General features: G+C 34.9%; 1 long non-coding RNA gene across 3 annotated transcripts in view; it reads right to left on the reverse strand.

The window, feature by feature from the left end:
- Nucleotides 1-24,659, reverse strand: part of LOC133611469 (uncharacterized) — a 59,048-nt gene extending 34,389 nt beyond the window's left edge. The window contains exons 1-2 of one of the 3 annotated variants that reach the window (XR_009815996.2): nucleotides 24,541-24,659; nucleotides 12,106-12,228 (exon numbers count right to left, since the gene is read on the reverse strand). This is a non-coding gene — a long non-coding RNA (uncharacterized lncRNA). Of the gene's footprint in view, nucleotides 1-2,175; nucleotides 2,298-2,380; nucleotides 2,697-12,105; nucleotides 12,229-24,540 lie in introns of those variants that run through there. The other 2 variants (XR_009815997.2, XR_009815998.2) reach the window with 2 other exon arrangements.
- Nucleotides 24,660-26,407: the final 1,748 nt, after the last annotated feature.

The following is a 26,407-nucleotide window of genomic DNA, read 5'->3' on the forward strand; positions in this document are numbered from 1 at the left end:
TGACTGAGCATTTCATTGAATCTACTTTTATACCCAATCATAGCACCCACCTGTTCTCAATTTGCCTGTTCACCTGTGGGATGTTCCAAATAAGTGTTTGATGAGCATTCCTCAACTTTATCAGTATTTATTGCCACCTTTCCCAACTTCTTTGTCACGTGTTGCTGGCATCAAAAGGATATCACCACATGGACTCAGGAACACTTCAGAAAACCACTGTCAGTAACTACAGTCTGTCGCTACATCTGTAAGTGCAAGTTAAAACTGTACTATGCAAAGCGAAAGCCATTTATTAACAACACCCACAAATGCCGCCGGCTTCGCTGGGCCTGAGCTTATCTAAGATGGACTGATGCAAAGTGTAGAAGTGTTCTGTGGTCTTATAAGTCCACATTTCAAATAGTTTTTGGAAATTGTGGACGTCGTGTCCTCCGGACCAAAGAGTCAAGGGACCATCTGGTTTGTTCTAGGCGCAAAGTTCAAAAGCCAGCATATGTGATGGTTTGGGGGTGTATTAGTGCCCAAGACATGGATAACTTACACATCTGTGAAGGCACCATTAATGCTGAAAGGTACATACAGGTTTTGGAGCAACATATGTTGCCATCCAAACAACGTTATCATGGACGCCCCTGCTTATTTCAGCCAGACAATGCCAAGCCACGTGTTACAACAGCGTGGCTTCATAGTAAAAGAGTGCGGGTACTAGACTGACCTGCCTGTAGTCCAGACCTGTCTCCCATTGAACATGTATGAAATACGAAGAAACTGAGACAACTTAAGCTGTACATCAAGCAAGAATGGGAAGGAATTCCACCTAAAAAGCTTAAAAAATTGGTCTCCTCAGTTCCCAAACATTTACTGAGTATTGTTAAAAGGAAAGGCCATGTAACACAGTGGTAAAAATGCCCCTTTGCCAACTTTTTTGCAGTGTGTTGCTGCCACTAAATTCTCAGTTAATTAATATTTGCAAAAAAATATTACGTTTCTCAGTTCGAACATTAAATATCTTGTCTTTGCAGTCTATTCAATTGAATATAAGTTGAAAAGGATTTGCAAATTATTGTATTCTGTTTTTATTTATGAATTACACTGTGGAGGTTGCCCTCCTGTGGGTTCTCCTGACACAAAGATTATTCTTGTGAGCCAGGCACTCTGAGGTAACAGTCTTTTATTTTCATTCATGCGTTGCTTTCTAGCAATATATTTTCAGACTTTTCAGTCCAGCGTGTCTCAGTCCGTGTGTCTTTCTCGCGCCTCAACTCCCACCCCCGTGTCTCGTCCCGGCTGCTGCTAATAAAGGCGACAGGTGATTAGATAACAAGGCCCACCTGGGCCATCTACTCACCTGTCGCTGTCTTCGAGGCCGGTTCTTGCACACCCCGTTCCGCGGCAGGCCCGAAGGCCACGCCCCCCTCCACATACACAATGTGCCAACTTCACTGGTTTTGGGGTTTGTACATGTGATGTCTTACTTTTTTATTTCTAATATTACAATTAAAAAAAAAAACGTTTTCACATTTTCATTATGGGGATATTGTCTGTAGAATTTTAAAGACACAAATTAATTAATTCCCATTTTGCAATAAGGCTGTAACATAACAAAATAAGGACAAATGTTAAATGCTATAAATACTTTACAGATGCACTGTAGTGCACTGTAATAGGAACAGGGGCGCCACTAGGGATTTTGGGCCCCATGAAAAGAATCTTTACAGGGCCCCCAACACAGTGTCATTATTTTTTCTGTATTATAATTTCATCATCATTAGGGGCCTCTCTGGGCCCCCCTCCATCATGGGCCCCTAGAATCCGTCTCCTTTACCCCCCCTTTTCGGCGCCCCTGAATAGGAAACCCAAATAACTTTTAGTTTAAATCAAGTATCAATGAAATGCAATGTAAAAGAATTGCAAAATATTGACCTGTAATTGAACTGTAATGACCTTGGCAGCTAACCGGAATGTTCCTCCTCATACTTATTTGCCCGTTTCATTATCAGACAGACATTTACGTTCTTTCACTTTGAATCCATCCCCGCCGCCCACCCTCCACCTATCCAGTCCTGCATCAATGCCTCTGTATCATCTGTACTTTTTTTTTTTTTTTTTGGCGTTCTCAGAAGAAAACCGAAATATGAAGAAGAAGAAAAAACCACAACAAAAAAACATTCCCACCTGCTGTTACCAAATCTGCTGTGAGGAATTACTCTTTTGTTGCCACGACTGTGAACACCCGGAGACGTATTCCTACTTTTACCTCCTTTCAACTTTGCTGGAGTTCTTGGCAGCGACTCCGGGTTCATGCGAGGACAATGCGGATCTGGGAAAACAGCCCCCCCCCCCCATCCCGCTCCCCCATCCCTCCTTTTCGGCTGCTTACTTTTTGACGTGGCAGGGTTCCAGAAACCACAACTGATGAAATATCTTCGACGACTAGCCGGCAAAACAGATGTATAACAAGTTTTAAAGCTGACTGCCTCCCGTCCCTTTCAAGTCTCCCACCTTGAAGGAAAAAGAATAGGGGATAAAAAAAAAAAAAAAAATCTGCCTCTTGCCAATCCTCGGCTTCACCTTCCACGACCTGATCTAAATCAAACAGCGCTCAACTTGTATGAACTGCCGTTGCCAGCCAATCGGCAACGGGCAAGCATGCTATAATAATCTGTTACATCTTGCGGATCGCCTTGTTCCTACCATGATTCAGAAAGGCGTCTTGTAATGTTTTTTTTTGACTGACAAAAAAACGACTCAACGACTCACATAAACAGCCAGAAATACGGTGAAAAAACTGGTTTTATCATATCAATAAATGTTAATCTTTAAGTTTGATGCTCACCAAGTAGTGTTGTCCTGATACCAATATTTTGGTACCGGTACCAACATTATTTCAATACTTTTCGGTACAAAAAATGGCATTATTGGCTTTATTTTGTCAAAAAATCTTAGGGTACATAAAACACATGTTTATTATGCAAGTTTGTCCTTAAATAAAATAGTGAACATACTAGACAACTTGTCTTTTAGTAGTAAGTAAACAAACAAAGACTCCTAATTTAGTCTGCTGACGTATGCAGTAACATATTGTGTCATTTTCCATTCTATTATTTTGTCAACATCATTAAGGACAAGTGGTAGAAAATGAATTATTCATCTACTTGTTCATTTACTGTTAATATCTGCTTACTTTCTCTTTTAACATGTTCTATCTACACTTCTGTTAAAATGTAATAATCATTTATTCTTCTGTTGTTTGATACTTTACATTAGTTTTGGATGATACCACGAATTTGGGTATCAATCCGATACCAAGTAGTTACAGGATCATACATTGGTCGTATTCAAAGTCCTCATGTGTCCAGGGACACAATTCCTGAGTTTATAAACATAATATAATTTGTTTTTTAAATTAAAGAAGATGTAATGATGCCAAAAAATATTCACGTAATCATGGTAGTATCGACTCGATACGCTACTGTGTTTGGTATCATTACAGTGGATGTCATGTACCGGTACCAAAATTATTTTGATGCTTTTTGGTACTTTTCTACATAAAAGGGACCACAAAAAATGCCATTATTGGCTTTATTTTAACAAAAAACTATTAGGGTACATTAAACATATGTTTATTATTGCAAGTTTGTCCTTAAATAAAATAGTGAACATACAGTATAAGACAACTTGTCTTTTATTAGTAAGTAAGCAAACAAAGGCTCCTAATTTAGCTGCTGACATATGCGGTAACATATTGTGTCATTTTCCATTCTATTATTTTGTCAAAATAATTAAGGACAAGTGGTAGAAAATGAATTATTAATCTACTTGTTCATTTACTGTTAATATCTGCTTACTTTCTCTTTTAACATTTTCTATCTACACTTCTGTTCAAATGGAATAATCACTTATTCTTCTCTTGTTTGATACTTTACATTAGTTTTGGATGATACCACAAATTTGGGTATCAATCCGATGCAAAGTCGCTACAGGATCATACATTGGTCATAGTCAAAGTCCTCATGTGTCCAGGGACATATTTCCTGATAATATACATTTTATAAAAACGAAAGAAGATGTTATTATGCCGGTACTTTTCAGGGGTGGTATAGTACCGAATATGATTCATTAGTAACGCGGTACTATACTAATATCGGTATACCATACAACCCTATTGCCAAGTAACGCCATAGCAGGACGACCAGCCACCATGGTCAGCTAGTGGCCGGGCGAGGCTTTAGTTCAGTCAGTATTACCATTTCTATTAAAACTAGACCTCCATCAGTCTTGTTAATCACCAGGGGAGTAGCACCAAATTCTAGACCTCCATACACAAGACTCCTAAAGGGCCCCCCATCCCATCCTAAACCCAACACTGCTGCTGCCCCCACACACACACAAACTTGCTATGTTTATCCCAATGATATGATGTGATGTACACAGCATACACTCAGACTATTATTATGAATAGCATTTATTTTCATCCACACAATTCTACTTTGTTAATCAAAATAAAATGATATTGAAACATATCATTTTATAAAAACAAGTTAATTCATGATTAATCTAAAAAAAAAAAAAAAAAATAGCATCAATCATGTATTTAATTATTCACACAATTCACACCATTTATTATGACTATACTGTACATGCTGGTATATATATATATATATATATATATATATATATATATATATATATATATATATATATATATATATATATATATATATATATATGTATATATATATATATATATATATAAATAAATAAATATATATGTGGTTGTTTTTTTGTTGTTGTTTTTTAAGCAAGTGAGTAATAACCTGTGATTAATCACGATTAATCCAAATTCAAAAGTGTAACTAATCTGATTTAGAAAATGTACCATTTGACAGCACAAACAATAACATGACATAATTGTGTGGCATTAACACCCCAACACACTCACACTTGGTAGGTTTACGCGGACTAAAACTAATTATTGCATGGATTTGGTTGAAAGCAGCTTTATTTTTAACACATGTAAAAAACTTGATTAGGGTTTTGACTTTCTTAAAATGGGATTAACATTATAGAAAAACACCATCAATAATTTGTTTTTGTTTTGAGAAAAAACACGTTTTTTGTTTTGTTTTTGTTTTTTACACAATAATCACAACAAATTTAATATAAAGTGGCCATAATATAGATTTAAAAGATCATACAACTAAGTTAATCAAAATAGAATGACAATGAAAAATAAAATGTTATAAAAACAAGTTAATTCATGATTAATCTAAAAAAAAAAAAGATTGCATCAATCATGTATTTAATTATTCACACAATTCACACAATTTATTTTGACTATACTGTACATGCTAATATATATATATATATATATATATATATATATATATATATATATATATATATATATATATATATATATATATATATATATTATTTTTTAATTGTTTTTTATTATTTAAAAGCAAGTGCGTAATAGCCTGGGATTAATCACGATTAATCCAAATTCTAAAGTGTGACTAATCTGATTTTGAAAATGTACCATTTGACAGCACAAACAATAACATTACATAATTGTGTGGCATTAACACCGCAACACACTCACACTTGGTACGTTTACATACACTAAAACTAATTATTGCATGGATTTGGTTGAAAGCAGCTTTATTTTTAACACATGTAAACAACTTAATTCGGGTTTTGACTTTCTAAAGATGAGATTAACATATCTAGAAAAACACCATCAATAATTGGGTTTTGTTTTGAGAATTATATTTCTTTTTTTCTTTTTTTTTTACACAATAGTCACAACAAATTCAATATAAAGTGGCCATAATATACAGTTAAAAGATAATACAACTTCTCATTCACTTGAATATGATTATAATAATCAAATATACCGGTAATTATATTATTTTATAATATAAATGATTTGGCCCACTGACAATGAAAATAAAAACATGGGCTAAATTGTACAACTTTTTGTCAGTAAAATATATCATTGCAGAGTTTTTTTTAATCAGCATGTATTTAATCTAGGAACAGCATGTCAAAAATGTAATGTTTTAATACATGACACTAGAATAAGCACAAAAGTGTGTGTGGAGTTTGGGTGTACAATACAGTGCTTGTTCATTTTGTCAAAATAAGAGTTAGCATGCAGCATTTAACTCTTTTAACAGATTTTTCCGCTATAAGCTAACCTGAAGCACAGCAACACGTACACATAACACGCTGTCAATGACAGCGATCGGCTGCATGTGAACCGTATGACATTGTAACGACCTGACAGTGAGAGTTAACGTGAGGTGTTGGAGTTGTCCGACTGTGTTTGTGGCTTTGAACGCATCACTGGCTGAGCAGAGTGTGTGTGTCTTTTTAGCGCAAATGAAAGAGATAGGCTGGTGTGTTTGTTTTGGTGTGATCACGGCAGAAAGTGTCCATGTTTGCTACATTGTAGTTTTGTTGCTGACGTTGTTTTGATGTGGTCACGGCCGACAGTAATCCGTTTTGCTCAATAAAATGATTGTTGATGCAGACCACCTCTTTGATCGCCTTCTGAAAAAACGGCTGACTACGTCATTGTTTTATCTGATGTGACCACTTGTGGAAAATGGTACAGAATTAATTGTAATGTATTTTTTTTTTTTTTTTTTTTTTTTTTTAGAATTTAGGTTGGGTTTGAATTGTTGTGCGCTGCTTAGATTGTCTGTATGCGCAGCACACAAGAGCAGTGCGTAATTGCGCAGGCGCGCACCTTGGAGGAAACAGTGGTGTACGTGGACCAAACCATTTGTTAAGTAGGGGCAAAGGGGGTTATTTAAATTATTTTAAATGAAAATATTGTATGACTTGTGGCTTTGTTTTAGTTCGGATTCATTCGTATGAATATATATTAGTTCAGTGTATGCATAATCATTTTGTAGTAGAGGCTACTGGGGCCTGTGTGGGCCCTTAGAATAGTCATCACCCCCCCCCCCCCCCCCCCCCCCATACAACTGCACTGAAGACTATCACACTGCAAAAAGTCAATGTTCAAAAACAAGAAAAAAAAATACAAAAATGAGGGGTATTTTATTTGAACTAAGCAAAATTATCTGCCAATAGAACAAGAAAATTTGGCTTGTCAAGACTTTCCAAAACAAGTAAAATTAGCTCACTTCAATGAACTCAAAAATACTTTAAAATAAGTATATTCTCACTAATAACAAGTGCAATTTTCTTGATAGAAAAAAAAATTAGACCTTTTTGCTCAATATGTTGAAAAATATTCTTAAATAAAGTAAATGCTTGTGCCATTATCTTGACATAATGATATGCGCTCTGCATTACATTTCTTGAAACCAGCAAACTTATTCTAAAAACTAATTTATTGTTCTTAATGGAAAGGCAACAAGGCAACCGCTTGTTACTCTCGGGGTCTCCTCGCCGCTCAGGCAAATCATATTGTCTAAAAATGCATTTTTCCATCGATAACATGACATCATCGCGCCAAGTGTGTGCTCTTTCAGTCAATTAGTGTGCATATATACAGTCCAGGCCCCCGGCCAATTTTTTTTTTTTTATTGTAATTTTGAAGAATTTATCTGAATGTGCATGAACTATTTCTGTTCAAAATTGTTTAAAATGTCACATCTTAAATGTTTAAATATTAATATCAGTTTACTGTACTGTGCAAACTGTACTTCTATATGAGTACGTATTTTCTATTGTTTCATTGAAAATAAAACAGCAAAGTCCATTTGGCTGTCATCTGTTTTAATTATGAGACACAATTGTGTGAAAGTCATGATTTTTTTTTTCATGCTTGAAATAAGAAATGATTACTTTAAAAAAGTAGTTTTATACTTGTGAATGTTGATGACACAGCTTTGCAACAGTTGATATTCTAGTTTCAAGCATGTTTTACTCAATATATGTCATCAAATCTCAGCAACAAGCTGTAATATCTTACTGAGATCATTTAGGACCAAAACCCTTAAAACAAGTAAAACACTCTGACATAAAATCTGCTTAGTGAGAATAATTATCTTATCAGACAGAAAATAAGCAAGTATCATCCTTATTTGAGATATTTAATCTTACTTAGATTTCAGTTTTTGCAGTGCATGAATGTTCTGATATAACTTTACAAACCTTGAATTGTTTTGTTTCTAAACAAGTATACCATTATATCAATAACATGTTTATCATAAGTGTGGTGTCTATATATAATAATATAATAACTTCAAACCTAATAACTCAATTTAGGAGTTTAATTTGTTTCCATTACAGAGTTTGCAACTCAAAACACTCGTATCTCAAATCAACGTTGCCCATTGAAATGAGTTGAAATCAACGTAATCAACGTGTTACTATAACAATCTACAAGGTTAATACATTTCACTTCTCTTCCCTCCCCTCTATGTATCTGCTTTCTTTTGTTTTTCAAGTTATCATTACATATATGTACTGTTGCATTTGAAACAATTGTATTGTTGATAAGAGAGGTAATTATTGTTATTATTCATTATCAATAGTGCTATTTCTATTTGTAGATTAATAATGTTCATTGTCATTTCTGTGTTATCAATATTTATTTCACTAACTGCTTCTTTGCTATCACTTTTACCATCATATTTGTACATATCTTATTTGCTGATGTTGTTCTGTTGTTGTTGTTATTGTTGTGTTTGTTGTTGTTGTTGTCTCTTTGTCTTATCCCCGTCTTGTCCCTGCAATTTCCCCCTGTATCTGCCTTTATTTCTCTTTCTATCCCCTCCTGCTCCGGCCCGGCTGCACCAAATAATAATGTAAATCCGTTTAATAAAGTCAAATGTATCCCACACTTCTCTTTTGTAGAGTAAATCCGTACAGCAAATATGGGCATCTACATCAACAATATGATTTGCCTGAGAAGCTGGACAGGACAAAAAAAAACAAACAAAAAAAAAACCTTAATCATTGCTTGCCCCTCAAAACACCATACTTTTAACAAGTAACATGCCTTTAAAAAAAAAATAGCGTTTAGATAATAAATAATGTATAAAAAACAATACGATAGATTGTACTACTAACAAATACAGTAGTTTTATGAAGTAATGTCATAATAATGTCCAGTATTTACCTTGGAAAGTGGACTTTTAAGGTATCTCCTTTTAGCTGCTTCTCAGTCAAACACACCATCAGCAGCTTTTCCAAATTTTATTGATAAATGTGGGCCAATTTAGATACTTGCAAAAAAAATTGTTAGTGTTATTTTCTCTTTCTGCATCAGTATGGTGCAGACCAGGTTCCAACTGCTGCTCAATCGTATGTGTAATGATTTCTTTTTTTGATTTAATGAATACAATTTGCTCCGTCTTTTCACGCTTCTTTGTTTCAATGGTCAAAAAAAGTAAAATTATGTCCATCTGTAGCTATAAGCTAATGCTAGCGATTAAGACCAGATGTTTTGGGTAGATCTTAAGGGGTTCGCTGTGGTATTCGCTACACCAACTAGCGGTGGGTATGCTTGTAAGTCACATTTTTTAACGCAACTTAAAGGGGAACTGCACTTTTTGGGGGGAATTTTGCCAATCATTCACAATCATTATGGGAGACAAGAAGACTTTTTTTTAAATGCATTCTAACTTGTAAATAAAAGTCCACTTACAATAGAGTCAATAGGAGGTCCTATTCCGCCCATAAAAACCAATAAACAACCACCCAATGAGCACCAACAATACTCCATTTACATTTTGTGACATGAATATTAACCGAGTAATAGTGATATTGTTATTATAAGGGCTAACGCAGACAAACTTTTTATTTTTATTTTTTGTCCTGTCCAGCTACTCAGGCAAATCATATTGTTTTTGACTGAAAAAAAATCTCGATTTTTTGACACTTAGAAAAAATCCAGACTTTTTGACACTTAGAAAAAATCCTGACTTTTTGACACTTAGAAAAAATCCTGACTTTTTGACACTTAGAAAAAATCCTGACTTTTTGACAAAAGAAATTCCGACTTTTTGACATAAAAAAATCCCGACTTTTTGACACTTAGAAAAAACCCAGACTTTTTGACACTTAGAAAAAATCCAGACTTTTTGACACTTAGAGAAAAAATCCAGACCTTTTGACAAAAGAAATCCTGACTTTTGGACAAAAGAAATTCCGACTTTTTGACATAAAAAATCCCGACTTTTTGACACTTAGAAAAAAAAACAGACTTTTTGACACTTAGAAAAAAACCCGTCTTTTTGACAATTAGAAAAAAAAAACGTCTTTTTGACACTTAGAAAAAATCCTGACTTTTTGACAGAAAAAATCCCAACTTTTTGACACTTAGAAAACCCCCCGACTTTTTGACAGGAAATCCCAACTTTTTAACACCTAGAAAAAATCCCAACTTTTTGACACTTAGAAAACCCCCCGACTTTTTGACAGAAAATCCCAACTTTTTAAATCCTAGAAAAAATCCCAATTTTTTAACACCTAGAAAAAATCCCAACTTTTTGACACTTAGAAAACCCCCCGACTTTTTGACAGAAAATCCCAACTTTTTAAATCCTAGAAAAAATCCCTACTTTTTAACACCTAGAAAAAAATCCCGATTTTTTGACCAAAAAAATCCGACATTTTGACAAAAGAAATCCCAACTTTTTGACACTTAGTAGAAAAAAACCTGACTTTTTGACAAAAAAAATCCAGACTTTTTGACATTTAGAAAAAAATCCAGACTTTTTGACACTTTGAAAAAAATCCAGACTTTTTGACACTTAGAAAAAATCCTGACTGTTTGACAAAAGAAATTCCGACTTTTTGACACTTAGAAAAAAATCCAGACTTTTTGACCAAAGAAATCCTGACTTTTTGACAAAAGAAATTCCGACTTTTTGACATAAAAATCCAGACTTTTTGACATAAAAAATCCAGACTTTTTGACATAAAAAATCCAGACTTTTTGACAGAAAAATCCCGACCGACTTTTTGACACTTAGAAAAAAAAAACGTCTTTTTGACACTTAGAAAAAAATCCCGACTTTTTGACAGAAAAATCCCGACATTTAGGCACTGAGAAAAAACAACAACTTTTTGACACTTAGAAAACCCCCTGACTTTTGACACTTAGAAAACCCCCTGACTTTTTGACAGAAAAATCCCAACTTTTTAACACCTAGAAAAAAATCCCGAATTTTTGACTCTTAGAAAAAATCGGACATTTTGACAAAAGAAATCCCAACTTTTTGACACTTAGTAGAAAAAAACCTGACTTTTTGACCAAAAAAAATCCAGACTTTTTGACATTCAGAAAAAAATCCAGACTTTTTGACACTTAGAAAAAATCCAGACTTTTTGACACTTTGAAAAAAATCCAGACTTTTTGACACTTTGAAAAAAATCCTGATTTTTTTTACCAAAAAAATCCTGACTTTTTGACACTTACAAAAAAATCCCGACATTTTGACATTTAGAAAAAATCCCGACATGTTGACACTTTGAAAAGAATCCCGACTTTTTGACACTTAGAAAAAAATCCAGATTTTTTTGACATTTAGAAAAAATCCCAACATTTTGACACTTTGATAAAAATCCAGACTTTTTGACACTTAGAAAAAAATCCAGATTTTTTGACACTTCGAAAAAAATCCAGATATTTTGACACTTCGAAAAAATCCTGACTTTTTGACACTTACAACAAATCCAGACTTTTTGACACTTAGAAAAAATCCTGACTTTTTGACTCCTAGAAAAAAAATCACGATTTTTTGACACCTAGAAAAAAAATCCAGGTTTTTTTTTCATTTAGAAAAAAATCCAGACTTTTTGACACTTAGAAAAAATCCAGACTTTAACTTTAGTAGTTTTTCTTTAGCCCATTTTCTTGTACCGATTTTTAGTAATTACTTTCTGAAAGCAGCACTTGTATTGATGGGATTTCTGACCTGAGATAGTTGAGGTATCTAACATCAGCACCGTAACTACATCTTTACTGTCAGCATTTTATCATCCCATATTCACACTCTTTTCATCCCCAAATCCTCCGTTTCTGAGCCCCATTGTCTCCTGTCTCTCAGGGTTACTGGCAGGCAGAGTCCTCCTCGCACAAGTTAATGTGTCTCAAGTAGTCTTTGGCCTTACTTGAACTCCTCAAGTCATGGTGATGGTGCGTCTGTCGCAGGGTGTCCTCATGTGGCCTCTCCCCACTGCGGTCTGTTTGAGCTTATTAGCAAGTGCCCGTCTGTACACTCATTGATGCCAGTCCTGGGGACAGATGGTGGCAAAACAGGGTGAGTGAGAGCGCACACACGCTCGCACACGCACGCCCACACAACACCACATTTTAGCTATTGTACAAATTCAAACCTTTTTTAATCAACAATCTCACTTGTTTTTATGCATTTAACTGTTTGTAGATTTAGCAAGCATGGAAGCATATTTATTCACTTAAATTGTGTTTATCATCTTTATTCTCATTATTATTTCATTTTATGTATGATGTGCTGTGTACTGCATGCACTAATTATCATGAATATTACTTATTTGTATCCACACAATTCTATTTTGTTAGTTAGGCACTCACAAATACGAGCAATAGATTCATATTTTTGTGTTGAACCAAAAGAATAGGGCTGTCAAAAATAACAACTCACGTAATTATTTTAATTTTTAATTTTAATTTTTTTTTATTTATCTCCTTCATTGATGTGCATTTTTGATCAATACACTTAGAAAACCCCCCGACTTTTTGACAGAAAAATCCCAACTTTTTAACACCTAGAAAAAATACCGACTTTTTGACCAAAAAAATCCCGAATATTTTGACTCTTAGAAAAAAATCAGACATTTTGACAGAAGAAATTGATCAGTAGACAATTAAACTTTAGCCACAAAACACATATTTACACACCTATGCTTGAGAAGAAACAGGATGAAGAAAATCTTATATTTCCTACCCCCTTCAAGATAATAAGTAGTTAATGGATAGCCCAGATTCACAAGCATACAAACCAAACAAATACATCCAAATATAATGAAAACAAACTTCATGAAGTACAAACCGAACAAAAAAAATATATAAACACCTCACGGGATAATACAAAACAAATACAAAACCAGACAAAAAATAAGTAAAATAATAAATATAAAGCAAAATGTAAACACTTACGGCTGTCCATATGATCTTATTGTTCTGTGTTTATATATTTTTTTCAATTGGAATATATTTGTACAATCTTTCATCTCATTGTAAAGAGAATTCCATAGTTTAACCCCCACCACTGATATACACATTTGTTTTGAAGTTGTCCTTGAATACTAATGTTTGATGAAATGACCTTTTCTTCTATGCTCTTCGTAATGTTTTGCAATAAAGTATGTTAGCAGAATAATCACGCAATTTATTTTGACTCTACATAATCAAAATATAGTTTGAGTTCGTTTAAATTACGCAAGTAAGTATTAACCTGCGGTTAATCATGATTAATTGAAATTCCTAATGCGATTCATCTGATTTTAAAAACAAATCATCTTAAAGCACTATAAATACATCATTGTGTGGCATCAAAATATTAAGTCAGGTTTTTAGAATAGAATAGAATGCCTTTTATTGTCACTATACACAGGTACAATGGGATTAAAAGCAACTCCAGTATCAGTGTGACAGTCTATAAATATGCAAAACATAGGAAGGAAAGAGAAGAAATAGTGCAAAAGGAGGTAAGGTGCACAGTCCAGTCCTGAGAATGAATGTTCTGAATGTATTGTTTAAATATTAAATATTATACTGTATACATATATACAGAAGCATTCGGACTGTGGGTGGAAAGTAAAAATTGGACACAGAGAGGTGCTAAAGTATAAAATCAGTGCCTGTGAGAGTTCACCGTGGTTATGGCTTTAGGGGAAAAAACTGTTGTTGTAGTAGTTTTGAATAATTAATTGCGCCCAGTCATGTATGTTATTAAAATGTATTTACAATACATAATATAGCCTTTTTTTTGTTTTGTTTAGAGTCATGTTTTTCCAAATATTTTAAAAGTGTACAAGGTGACCTTTAATGTTAAAAAAAACATTAATGGTCACAAATATTTTATGGTGGAAATATTAATACAATAATAACTACAAAATGGACTACAGAAATAGAGTTTCCTTGCCTAAAATCATGTGGTATTGTATTCATTTTATCAGCAGGTGAGGAGAACGATACTGAAAAAAACTGTTAGTATTATTGTGTTGTTGCTATATCATTATAATTGAAACAAACACATTATTAACCTTGTAAAGTCGATGCATTTGTCCGAATTCCTCAGTATTCAAAACAAGTGCCCAGAGTGCATGGAGTTTAGAGCAGGTCTGTGTGCTCTTTTGAAGAATGCAAACGTTTAATTAAAACGAGGTTTGCTTGTTTACCAAAAAAGCAAATCCCCCAAGAGGGAGGATTCAAAGTGGAGCTGTCCTCATGAGGTCATTGTGCACTCAACAGTGTTTAATAGGATGTGTTTTACTGCCTTGAGTTGTCTCTGCGGGGTACTGCTAAAGCACTGGTCCAAACGTCAACTGGCAGTGTTCGGGATGCTAGACGAGACGGTTAGGGTAAATCAAAAAACCCAAACGTCTGAGCCAGTCAGGCGAGGAGAAAGGCCGAGAGGGAGATAGCGCAGATGCTTGGATTTTGATCGTAGGTTGAAAATATGGTGTCTTCCATTACCTCATGTAGTCTGGTTAATTTTCACATGAAGAGCGTGTATAAAAAAAGAATTGTGTGTCACCTTTTTGTTACAGGTGACTTTATTAGTTATATACAATATCCTTGAGCATTGTCCGATCCTGATATTGAGCCAATGCAAATTAGAATAGAATAGAATAGAGTTGTATTGTCATTATTACAGTGAACAGGTTCAAAGAACAACGAAATTGGAGCAAATCTCCTCAGGTGCATAAACAATAATATAGTAATATAAATAGTAAAAAAGATAAAGAAAGAAGATATTAGGGCTGTGAATCTTTGGGTGTCCCACGATTCGATTCAATATCGATTCTTGGGGTTACGATTTGATTCAAAATCGATTTCTTTTCAATTCAACACAATTCTCGATTCAAAAACGACTTTTCCCCGATTCAAAACGATTCTCTATTCATTCAATACATAGGATTTCAGCAGGATCTACCCCAGTCTGCTGACATGCAAGCAGAGTAGTAGATTTTTGTAAAAAGCTTTTATAATTGTAAAGGACAATGTTTTATCAACTGATTGCAATAATGTAAATTTGTTTTAACTATTAAATGAACCAAAAATATGACTTATTTTATCTTTGTGAAAATATTTGACACAGTGTGTTGTCAAGCTTATGAGATGCGATGCAAGTGTAAGCCACTGTAACACTATTGTTCTTTTTTTTATAAATGTCTAATGATAATGTCAATGAGGGATTTTTAATCACTGCTATGTTGAAATTGTAACTAATATTGATACTGTTGTTGATAATATTCATTTTTGTTTCACTCCTTTTGGTTTGTTCTGTGTCGTGTTTGTGTCTCCTCACAATTGCTCTGTTTATTGCAGTTCTGATTCTGATGGTATTGCTGTGTATTGTTTTGTTGGATTGATTAATAAAAAATAAATAAAAATAAAATATTTTTTTTAATAAATAAATAAAAAAATAAAAAAAATCGATTTTTATCATTTAATATTTACGTATTTTGAGCACTGTGATTAAAAATGCATCACAATGTTTGCTTTGTTTTTGCTTCATCACTGATTATTACTCACTGCAGACTTTATGAGAGACAACAAACATAATAAAACATCACTTACTGTATAAGGTCTGCTGTCATTAGTATTTTTTTAAATAAATAAATCTAAAAATAAAAAATAAATCGATTTTTTTCAAAATAAGAATCGATTCTGAATCGTACAACGTGAGAATTGCGATTCGAATTGATTTTTTCCCACACCCCTAATATATATATATATATATATATATATATATATATATATATATATATAGATATATATATATATATATATATATATATATAGATATATATATATATGTGTGTATATTAGATATATATATATCCACACACATGCACATATCCATACATATGCATATGTATATATATATATATATATATTTATACATATATGTGTATATATATATATATATATATATATATATATATATATATATATATGTCTTAATAAGGTTATCCAAAAAATAGTGCTCGATACCGTAGTAGAGCGCAATATATGTATGTGTGGGAAAAAAAATCACAAGACTATTTCATCTCTACAGGCCTGTTTCATGAGGGGGGGTTCCCTCAATCATCAGGAGATTTTAATGGGAGCATTCACATACCATGGATTATATAGGGCACAGAGTGGGTGGGTACAGGCTGGTGTAGGGGCGTGGTGATTGGCTCATGTGTTACCTAGGAGGTGTTTCCGTCTGTGGCGGCATGCTGTTACAATTTCGCTGCGCTTGTTGAGGGATGACAGGTCTGGACGGTAAATAATAAACAGTTTTTCTTTCAAGCATAGGTTGCATCTTTTATTGCCACTATTGTAAGGTGTGCTGGATGCAAGAATTTGCCATGTTATTGAATATTCAACATTATTGTCTTTGAGGTCCCAAATGTGTTTGCTGAGTTCTGTGGTATTCCGCAGGTTTTGGTTCCTGAAAGAAGCCTTGTGATTGTTCCATCTGGTTTTGAACTGTCCCTCAGTTAATCCTACATATGTGTCGGATGTGTTAATGTCCTTGCGTGTTACCTTAGATTGGTAGACAACTGATGTTTGTAAGCACCCCCCGTTGAGAGGGCAATCAGGTTTCTTTCGACAGTTGCAACTTTTGTTGGTTTTGGAGTCGCTCTGTCCGGGGGCCGACGGCTCATTTGCAATTGTTTTGTTGTGGTTTGAGATGATTTGTCGTATATTGTTCATACAGCTGTAGCTCAATTTAATGTTGTTCTTGTTGAATACTTGTTGAATAAATACAGCAGCAGTAATCAAATGGTTCAACAACATCCAAGACAAACAACAGCACAACTTTATCTCCTTTGATATCGAAGAATTTTACCCTTCCATCACGCAAGACCTACTGACTCAAGCACTAGACTTCGCCTCAGACTACGACTCAATCACAGGCAACGAAAGAAACATCATCATCCACGCAAAAAACTCCATTCTCATCCACAACAGTACACCATGGCAAAAAAAGAACAATGCAACATTTGACGTCACTATGGGAAGTTTTGACGGAGCAGAAACGTGTGAACTGGTTGGGAGTTTCCTCCTCTCCCAGCTCGCCAGCCTCAATCTGAACCTTGGTAGTTACCGTGATGACGGACTGGCAGTGTGTCGCGCCTCGCCAAGGAGCAGCGAGAATACCAAGAAGCGCATATGCCAAATTTTCAAAGAGAACGGCCTACGGATCACGATTGAAGCCAACAAGCAAACCGTCAACTTCCTTGACGTCACTTTCAACCTGAGAAATAACAGCTACCAACCATTCACGAAACCCAACACAACACTCCAATACGTGCACCATGACAGCAACCACCCACCCACCACCACGAAAAGAATACCTACCGGAATTAATAAAAGGCTATCGACGCTGTCATCTAGCAAAGCTGAATTTGACCAAGCAACCCCCCCCGTACCAAAAAGCCCTTGATGAAAGCGGATACAATTTCACCCTCACCTATGAACCCACGCCAGGAAACCAACCGAAAAAGAACAGAAAACGAAACGACATCATCTGGTACAACCCCCCATACAGCAAAAACGTCTCAACTAACATTGGACACAAATTCCTCAATCTGATTGACAAACACTTTGCCAAAGACAACACCCTAAGAAAAGTATTCAACAAGAACAACATTAAATTGAGCTACAGCTGTATGAACAATATACGACAAATCATCTCAAACCACGACAAAACAATTGCAAATGAGCCGTCGGCCCCCGGACAGAGCGACTCCAAAACCAACAAAGGTTGCAACTGTCGAAAGAAACCTGATTGCCCTCTCAACGGGGGGTGCTTACAAACATCAGTTGTCTACCAATCTAAGGTAACACGCAAGGACATTAACACATCCGACACATATATAGGATTAACTGAGGGAGAGTTCAAAACCAGATGGAACAATCACAAGGCTTCTTTCAGGAACCAAAACCTGCGGAATACCACAGAACTCAGCAAACACATTTGGGACCTCAAAGACAATAATGTTGAATATTCAATAACATGGCAAATTCTTGCATCCAGCACACCTTACAATAGTGGCAATAAAAGATGCAACCTATGCTTGAAAGAAAAACTGTTTATTATTTACCGTCCAGACCTGTCATCCCTCAACAAGCGCAGCGAAATTGTAACAGCATGCCGCCACAGACGGAAACACCTCCTAGGTAACACATGAGCCAATCACCACGCCCCTACACCAGCCTGTACCCACCCACTCTGTGCCCTATATAATCCATGGTATGTAAATGCTCCCATTAAAATCTCCTGATGATTGAGGGAACCCCCCCTCATGAAACAGGCCTGTAGAGATGAAATAGTCTTGTGATTTTTTCCCCCACACATACATATATATATATATATATATATATATATATATATATATATATATATATATATACATATATATGTATATATATATACATATTTTATTCTATTGTAATATTTTTCTATTTTGTTTCCATTTATACCCCCATTATTTACTTTTTACTTTTTAAATTCGATCTCAACTCTGTACACTGCTGCTGGAATTTTAATTTTCCTGAGGGAACTCTCCTGAAGGAATCAATAAAGTACTATCTATCTATCTATCTATCTATCTATCTATCTACACACATATATAGATACATATATATATATATATATATACATATATATATACATATACATATATACACACATATATACATACATACATATATATACATATATATGTATATATATTTACACACATATACATACATACATATACACACACATATATATATATATATATATATATATATATATATATATATATATATATATATATATATATATATATATATATACATGTATGTGTACAATAAAACATACTTTTAATATTTTGCAGTGTGGAATGTTAGCAAACAGAGACTAATGGTAGGTATGAAAAACACTAACAGGCATATTATCATCTGATCGGGACGGATTTATGCTGTTATTAAGTTAAAGTGGAGGGATAATAGTTTTTTTTTAGTGACACCTAGTTAAGCTAAGTTAAGCTCATGAATGATGCGGACACGTTTGTTATCGAATACTTTGTAATACGCTTCTGCTTTGGAGACTTTGTATTTCATAATGTTTAATACTAGTTTACCGTATTTTCCGGACCATAGGGCACCCCGGATTACAAGGCGCACTGCCGATGAGCAGGTCTAGTCAGGTCTATTTTCATACAAAAGGCGCATTAAAGGTGTCATATTATTTTTATTTTTTTCTAAATGGAAAACACTTCCTTGTGGTCTACATAACATGTAATGTTGGTTCTTTGGTCAAAATGTTGCATATATTAGGTTTTACAGATCATCTTCAAGACGCTTTCTGACAGTCGCTTTAGGATGCGCCGTTTTGTGGGCGGTCTTATTTACGTGGCTTACCCTCGGCAGCGTCTTCTCCCCGTCATATTTGTCGGCACAGACTACAGAGGCCAAATACAGACCAGCAGGATGTTCCAAATAAGTGTTTGATGAGCATTCCTCAACTTTCTCAGTCTTCTTTTTGAAACATGTTGCAGGCATCAAATTCCAAATGAGCTAATATTTGCAAAATATAACAACGTTTTCCGGTTCGAACGTTAAGTATCTTGTCTTTGCAGTCCATTCAATTGAATATAGGTTGAAAAAGATTTGCAAATCATTGTATTCTGTTTTTATTAATTTATTTACAATTTACACAACGTGCCACTTCACTGGTTTTGGGTTTTGTAGATGCAAAAAGATATAATCTAATATTTGTTTTTTGCGGATATCGGACTGATAACTGATTCCAATGTTGGATCTGGACATCCCTAGTAATTATATCAACATTTCAGTCGTTTTGCGCTTTTTTCCTCCATTTTTATAGTTTTTTTTTTTTGTTTGATTTTATTTCAATATACTGCAGGCCAAAAAAAACTCTAGCAGCGGGCTGCAAATGGCCACACTTTGGACAGATGCCTCTTAGCCAATGCCAGCATCTAGTGCGTCATGCAGTATTGAATGCTTGTCTGTCCTTTTTAAGTCGGTGGGCCACGCCTGTTGTGTGCTAGCATGTGAATACTTATGGCGGCTGGTGAACTTCATGTCTGGCTTCCTGACTGGTTCTGACGTCCTTAATTATCCCTGTGATAAATTCCGCTCACGCTGGAACTTCTGGCTAGCGTCAATCATCAGACTTGATACGGTTTGCAGATTCCATATGCCAAAAACAGCAATTACAGACAATCTTTACCGCAATGTATAGAACCCCAATGTGTGTGGATATATATATATTTTTAAATAAACTCATTTATCTTCTTAATGGAAGTTTATGAAGACAAATGACTTGATTACCAGTCAAGTAAAACAGACATGTATTTGACGTATAAGTTTTAAAAAGCAAGAACATATCTATTAAGTCGCCACACTGTTTTTTGTCTTTTATAATCTATCTCATGCTTAAAGAATGCAAGCCAAGGGCCTCGGAAGAACATATTTGAAACATTTAAAAACTATGTAGCACAGTGTTAGGTAATATAGTTTTTTTCAGCTGTGGTCCGTATACCGTATTTTTCGGAGTATAAGTCGCAGTTTTTTTTCATTGTTTGGCCGGGCTCCAGTGCGACTTATATATGTTTTTTTCCTTCTTTATTATGCATTTTCGGCAGGTGCGACTTATACTCCGGTGCGACTTAAACTACGAAAAATACGGTAGTTGTAATTAGAGATGTCCGATAATATCGACCTGCCGATATTATCGGCCGATAAATGCTTTAAAATGTAATATCGGAAATTATCGGTATGTTTTTTTTAATTATCGGAATCGGGTTTTTTTGGGGTTTTTTTTTAAATTAAATCAACATAAAAACACAAGCTACACTTACAATTAGTGCACCAACCCAAAAAAAGTCCCTCTCCCATTTACACTCATTCACACAAAAGCCTTCTGTTATTAATATTCTGGTTCCTACATTATATATCAATATATATCAATACAGTCTGCAAGGGATACAGTCCGTAAGCACACATGATTGTGCGTGCTGCTGGTCCACTAATAGTACTAACCTTTAGCAGATAATTTTACTCATTTTCATGTAACTGTTCTATGTAACTGTTTTTATATTGTTTTACTTTCTTTTTTATTCAAGAAAATGTTTTTAATTTATTTATCTTATTTTATTATTAATATTTTTTTTTAAAGGATCTTATCTTCACCATACCTGGTTGACCAAATTAGGCATAATAATGTGTTAATTCCACGACTGTGTATATCGGTTGATATCGGTATCGGTAATTAAAGAGTTGGACAATATCGGAATATCGGATATCGGCAAAAAGCCATTATCGGACATCCCTAGTTGTAATTAGTGTTGTCCCGATACCAATATTTTAGTACCGGTACCAAAATGTATTTCGATACTTTTCGATACTTTTCGGTACTTTTCTAAATAAGGGGGACCGCAAAAAATGGCATAATTTGGCTTTATTTTAACAAAAAATCTTACGGTGCAATCAATCAATCAATGTTTATTTATATAGCCCTAAATCACAAGTGTCTCAAAGGGCTGCACAAGCCGCACAAATTTGTCCTTAAATAAAATAGTGAACATACTAGACAACTTGTCTTTTAGTAGTAAGTATATATGCACTTAAATGTAGAATACATGTATAATATATTTATATTATTCACATGTGAATAATGCTGTATAGTATTTATTGTCTATTGTGAGCGAACTGTGGTGCTGAATTGCCCACAGGGATCAATAAAGTACTTTCTATTCTATTATATTCTATTCTAAGTAAGCAAACAAAGGCTCCTAATTTGTATGCTGACGTACGCAGTAACATATCGTGTCATTTCTCATTCTAATTTGTCAAAATTATGAGGGACAAGCTGTAAAAATTGACTATAAATGCACTTGTTTATTTACTTTTAATATCTAGTTACCTTGTCTTTTAACATGTTCTATCTACACTTCTGTTAAAATGAAATAATCACTTATTCTTCTGTTGTTTGGATACTTTACATTAGTTTTGGATGAAACCCCAAATGTAGGTATCGATCCGATACCAAGTAGTTACAGGATCATACATTGGTCATATTCAAAGTCCTCATGTGTCCAGGGACATATTTCCTGAGTTTATAAACATAATATGATTTTTTTTTAAAGGAATAAAGATTTTGTGACAATAAAAATATCGATGTTATTATAGTAGTATCGATTCGATACGCTATTGTACTTGGTATCATTACAGTGGATATCAGGTGTAGATCCACCCATGGCATTTGTTTACATGCAGGGTGCTAGCTTGCTGTTAGCGGTTTGCTATCGTATCCTGCTACGGTGTGTAGTGAAGCATGTTTAGCTATTCCTCGTCCTGCAGGGATGATACCTGTAAGAAACTTACTTTATTTGTCGCCATGGAGGCGAGGATTAGTGATTTAGAAGTAGCTAAAACACTGCCGACAGCGAATGGTCGTTCGCCGCTAGCTAGCTAGCCATGTCTTAAAGCACCTCTTCCTGAGGGCGTTTCAGTGCTATAGCTTCACCTTTATCGTTAGTTTGTAGGCCAAAATGCGTCTGTACTCCCTTTTCTGTCTACACACTGTGTCTGTTTGTAAGTACTCTGTGATGTGCGCTGCCGAACATGCCCGTCTGCTCGTAAACCAGCAATGTCATGACGTGACGACGCGACGTCATGCCCGGGAACCGGTACTTTTCAAGCAGAGTATAGAACCGTTTTTGATTCATTAGTACCACGATAATACACCAGTACCGGTATACCGTACAACCCTAGTTGTAATACACTTTTTAACCACTTGTGGCAGTAATGACAATCTCTAACAAACAGAAGAAGTCTGTAACTAAAGTCATAGAGCAGTTTCTTAAAGGGGAACTGCACTTTTTTGGAAGGCATTTTGCATACCGTTCACAATAATTATAATAATTTTTTTTAATGCATTCTAAATATTAAATAAATGCGATCAAAAGTCCGCTTACAATGGAGCTCACGGGAGCCGCTCAATTCTGCCTATAAAGGTTTTATATACAAAATGTAAGTATATATGTTATGTAGTAACGGGCACAATTATAACAACATTTAATATTTACGTATTTTGATCACTGTGATCAAAAATGCATCACAATGTTTGCTCACTGCAGACTTAATGAGAGACAACAAACATAATAAAACATCACTTACTGTATAAGGTCTGCTGTCATTAGTATGCCGACTGCTAGGATGTTCATATATTCCCGTTTAGATAAAGAAATACTCATAATCCTTACTAAGTGGGGTGGAACGAAGATTTGGACAGCCTAAATGGCTTGTCGGAATACTTCCTCGTTCTTCTACTATACTTCCTCGTTCTTCTACCGCCCTGAGATCGGTAGGTTGTGAGTTCAAACCCCGGCCGAGTCATACCAAAGACTATAAAAAATGGGACCCATTACCTCCCTGCTTGGCACTCAGCATCAAGGGTTGGAATTGGAGGTTAAATCACCAAAAATGATTCCCGGGCGCGGCACCGCTGCTGCCCACTGCTCCCCTCACCTCCCAGGGGGTGATCAAAGGGGATGGGTCAAATGCAGAGGACAAATTTCACCACACTTAGTGTGCGTGACAATCATTGGTACTTTAACTTTAACTAACTTTAGGTGAGAGGCATGATTTATGATCTACGAGCAACTTCCAGGGAGCAAAGAAGCGAGGAAACACCTCGCCAGGCGATCATGTCAAAATTGTACGCAAGCTTGTGATCACGGCGCCGCTATGAATAGTTTGTCTGCTTTAGCACTTATAATAACAATATCACTAATACATGGTTAATATTCAAACCACAAAATGTAAATGGAGTATTGTTGGCGGTTTTTGGAATGGTTATTTTATTTATTGGACTTTATGGGCGGAATTCCCATTGGCTCAGCTGTAAGTAAACTTTTATTTACGATTATTTAATATTTAGAATGCATAAAAAAAAAAAAATACATTCGTCGTCATGTCTTTCATAATTATTGTGAATGATAGACAAAATTCCAAAAAAGGTGCAGTTCCCCTTTAAGGGTAAAAATGATGTCTTAAGGGGTGAAGATTTATTTTAATTAGCACTTTATTTGTCATAACGGGTTGTTGTTTTTCGCAGTTTACTGCGAGGTTTGTTCTCCCAGGACGCAAACGGACTATTCCGGACAGGACTTGAAGGTAGGAACATGATTTAATCTTGACTCTCAAATAGGTACAAACAAAAAGGCAAAGGCACAACTTAGCGCAGGAAACAAAAGCTAACACTTAGCATAAACTATGGACAGGGCAAAAACTTGCTAACTGTGGCATGAACAAACCAAACTTACTTGGCAAGGCATGAAGCAAACGTGACACAGCAATGACACAAGCAATGACGCCAGGATGACTCACTGGCAAAGACAGGCTTAAATAATAGTCTCTGATTAGAGCAGGTGTTCCGAACACATGAGGCAGGTGCATACTTGCCAACCTTGAGACCTCCGATTTCGGGAGGGTGGGGGCGTGGTCGGGGTTGGGGGGCCTGGTTGGGGGCGTGGTTAAGAGGGGGGGAGTACAGCTAGAATTCACCAAGTCAAGTATTTCATACATATATATATATATATATATATATATATATATATATATATATATATATATATATATATATATATATATATATATATATATATCTACATCCTGAAAATATGCAAACAAAACTGTTTAGATAATTGATACTTCAAACTTGCATAAATAAATCTTAAGGAATATAACATAACTTGGCTTCTGAGAGCTTCAAAATGTAATGAATAAAATGCTAAAGTTGTTGATAAACAAGCAATTGTTTTAATAATTAAATATGGTCATTTTAAATGAATTATTATGATAATTTAAAATTAATTATTTCAAATATGTTTATTTTAATTTTATGGCTGGATGTAATAAGGAGTCAGAAAAAATACAAATAAAAATACAATTAATTTTGATGTTTTTAGCAAAATATAGTAAAAATGTAATTAGTTTTTTGTTTTTTTAATTAATAAATATATTTATTTTTAGGTAAGATAAACATAATAATACAATTTGTCTCTAGTCTGGATGATTTAGTTCTTGTCACCCTGTTGTCCTCCCGTCATGAAAAAAGGCTGTCCTCACTCAGGTCCGCATGGAGCTGGAGGGGGCGTGGTCTCCAGCTCCGGCTGAAAATCGGGAGATTTTCGGGAGAATATTTGTCCCGGGAGGTTTTCGGGAGAGGCGCTGAACTTCGGGAGTCTCCCGGAAAATTCGGGAGGGTTGGCAAGTATGGGCAGGTGAAACTAATCAGTCGCCATGGAAACTAAAACAAACAAGGATGCACAAAAACAGGAACTTATGGAGTCTTAAACTAACAGAAAATAACAAAAAACATGATCCAGACCACAGATCATGACATTATTTTATTGACCATTTTTAAAGAAACATAAATATTATTTGTACTTATTATTAATTTAGTTGGAATTTATTCAACACTGTGAAATTGTATGTATTGTTTATTTTAAATCTAATTTAGTCCCTTCTTTAGCAGTACCGGTATATTGCATTAGTATTCATTTGTAATCAGCCTGATGTAAGCCTTGATAATAATCTGTGTGATTAACACACGGCTTCATATCATTTGACAAGGTGGCAAACTGTAAGTAGGTTAGATATAATTGTTGAATACGATTAAAATCAAGAAGATGATTCCTAATTCAGTGTTAATATTTGAGTGGGGCCCGAAAAGTTGGGCCCCCGAGGTCAAAATGGTTAAGCACCCCTAAAACGAGTGTGTGGTAATACATCTATTGAAAAAAACGCGTTATTTCCCGGTAATGTTCTTGAATTGACAACCTTATTTGCCACATTACTGTATTTGATTTTCAGCGCCATTGACGACTGCTTTCATAAAAATTAGACATACTGTAAAAAATATCCTTCTTAAGCCATACGTGATCAAATGTATGCTATGTCTAATTTCAGCGAACAATACTAAAGACATTAAAGCTTAGATATACTTAAAAGTAGTCAGTGTACGGCTTGTAGAGCAGTTTAGATTTAGCATGCACTGAACATGACTCAACACACAGCTATTAGTGTATCGGTATCGGCAACATAAGTGAGTCAAAAGGTGATCGTGTCATGCTCACAGTCAAGCATGTCATGGTCTCAGAATGCAGGAGTGCTGGCAGCAGTAAGCAG

Source organism: Nerophis lumbriciformis, linkage group LG08 (assembly GCF_033978685.3).
Source record: "Nerophis lumbriciformis linkage group LG08, RoL_Nlum_v2.1, whole genome shotgun sequence".
NCBI lineage: Eukaryota > Metazoa > Chordata > Actinopteri > Syngnathiformes > Syngnathidae > Nerophis > Nerophis lumbriciformis.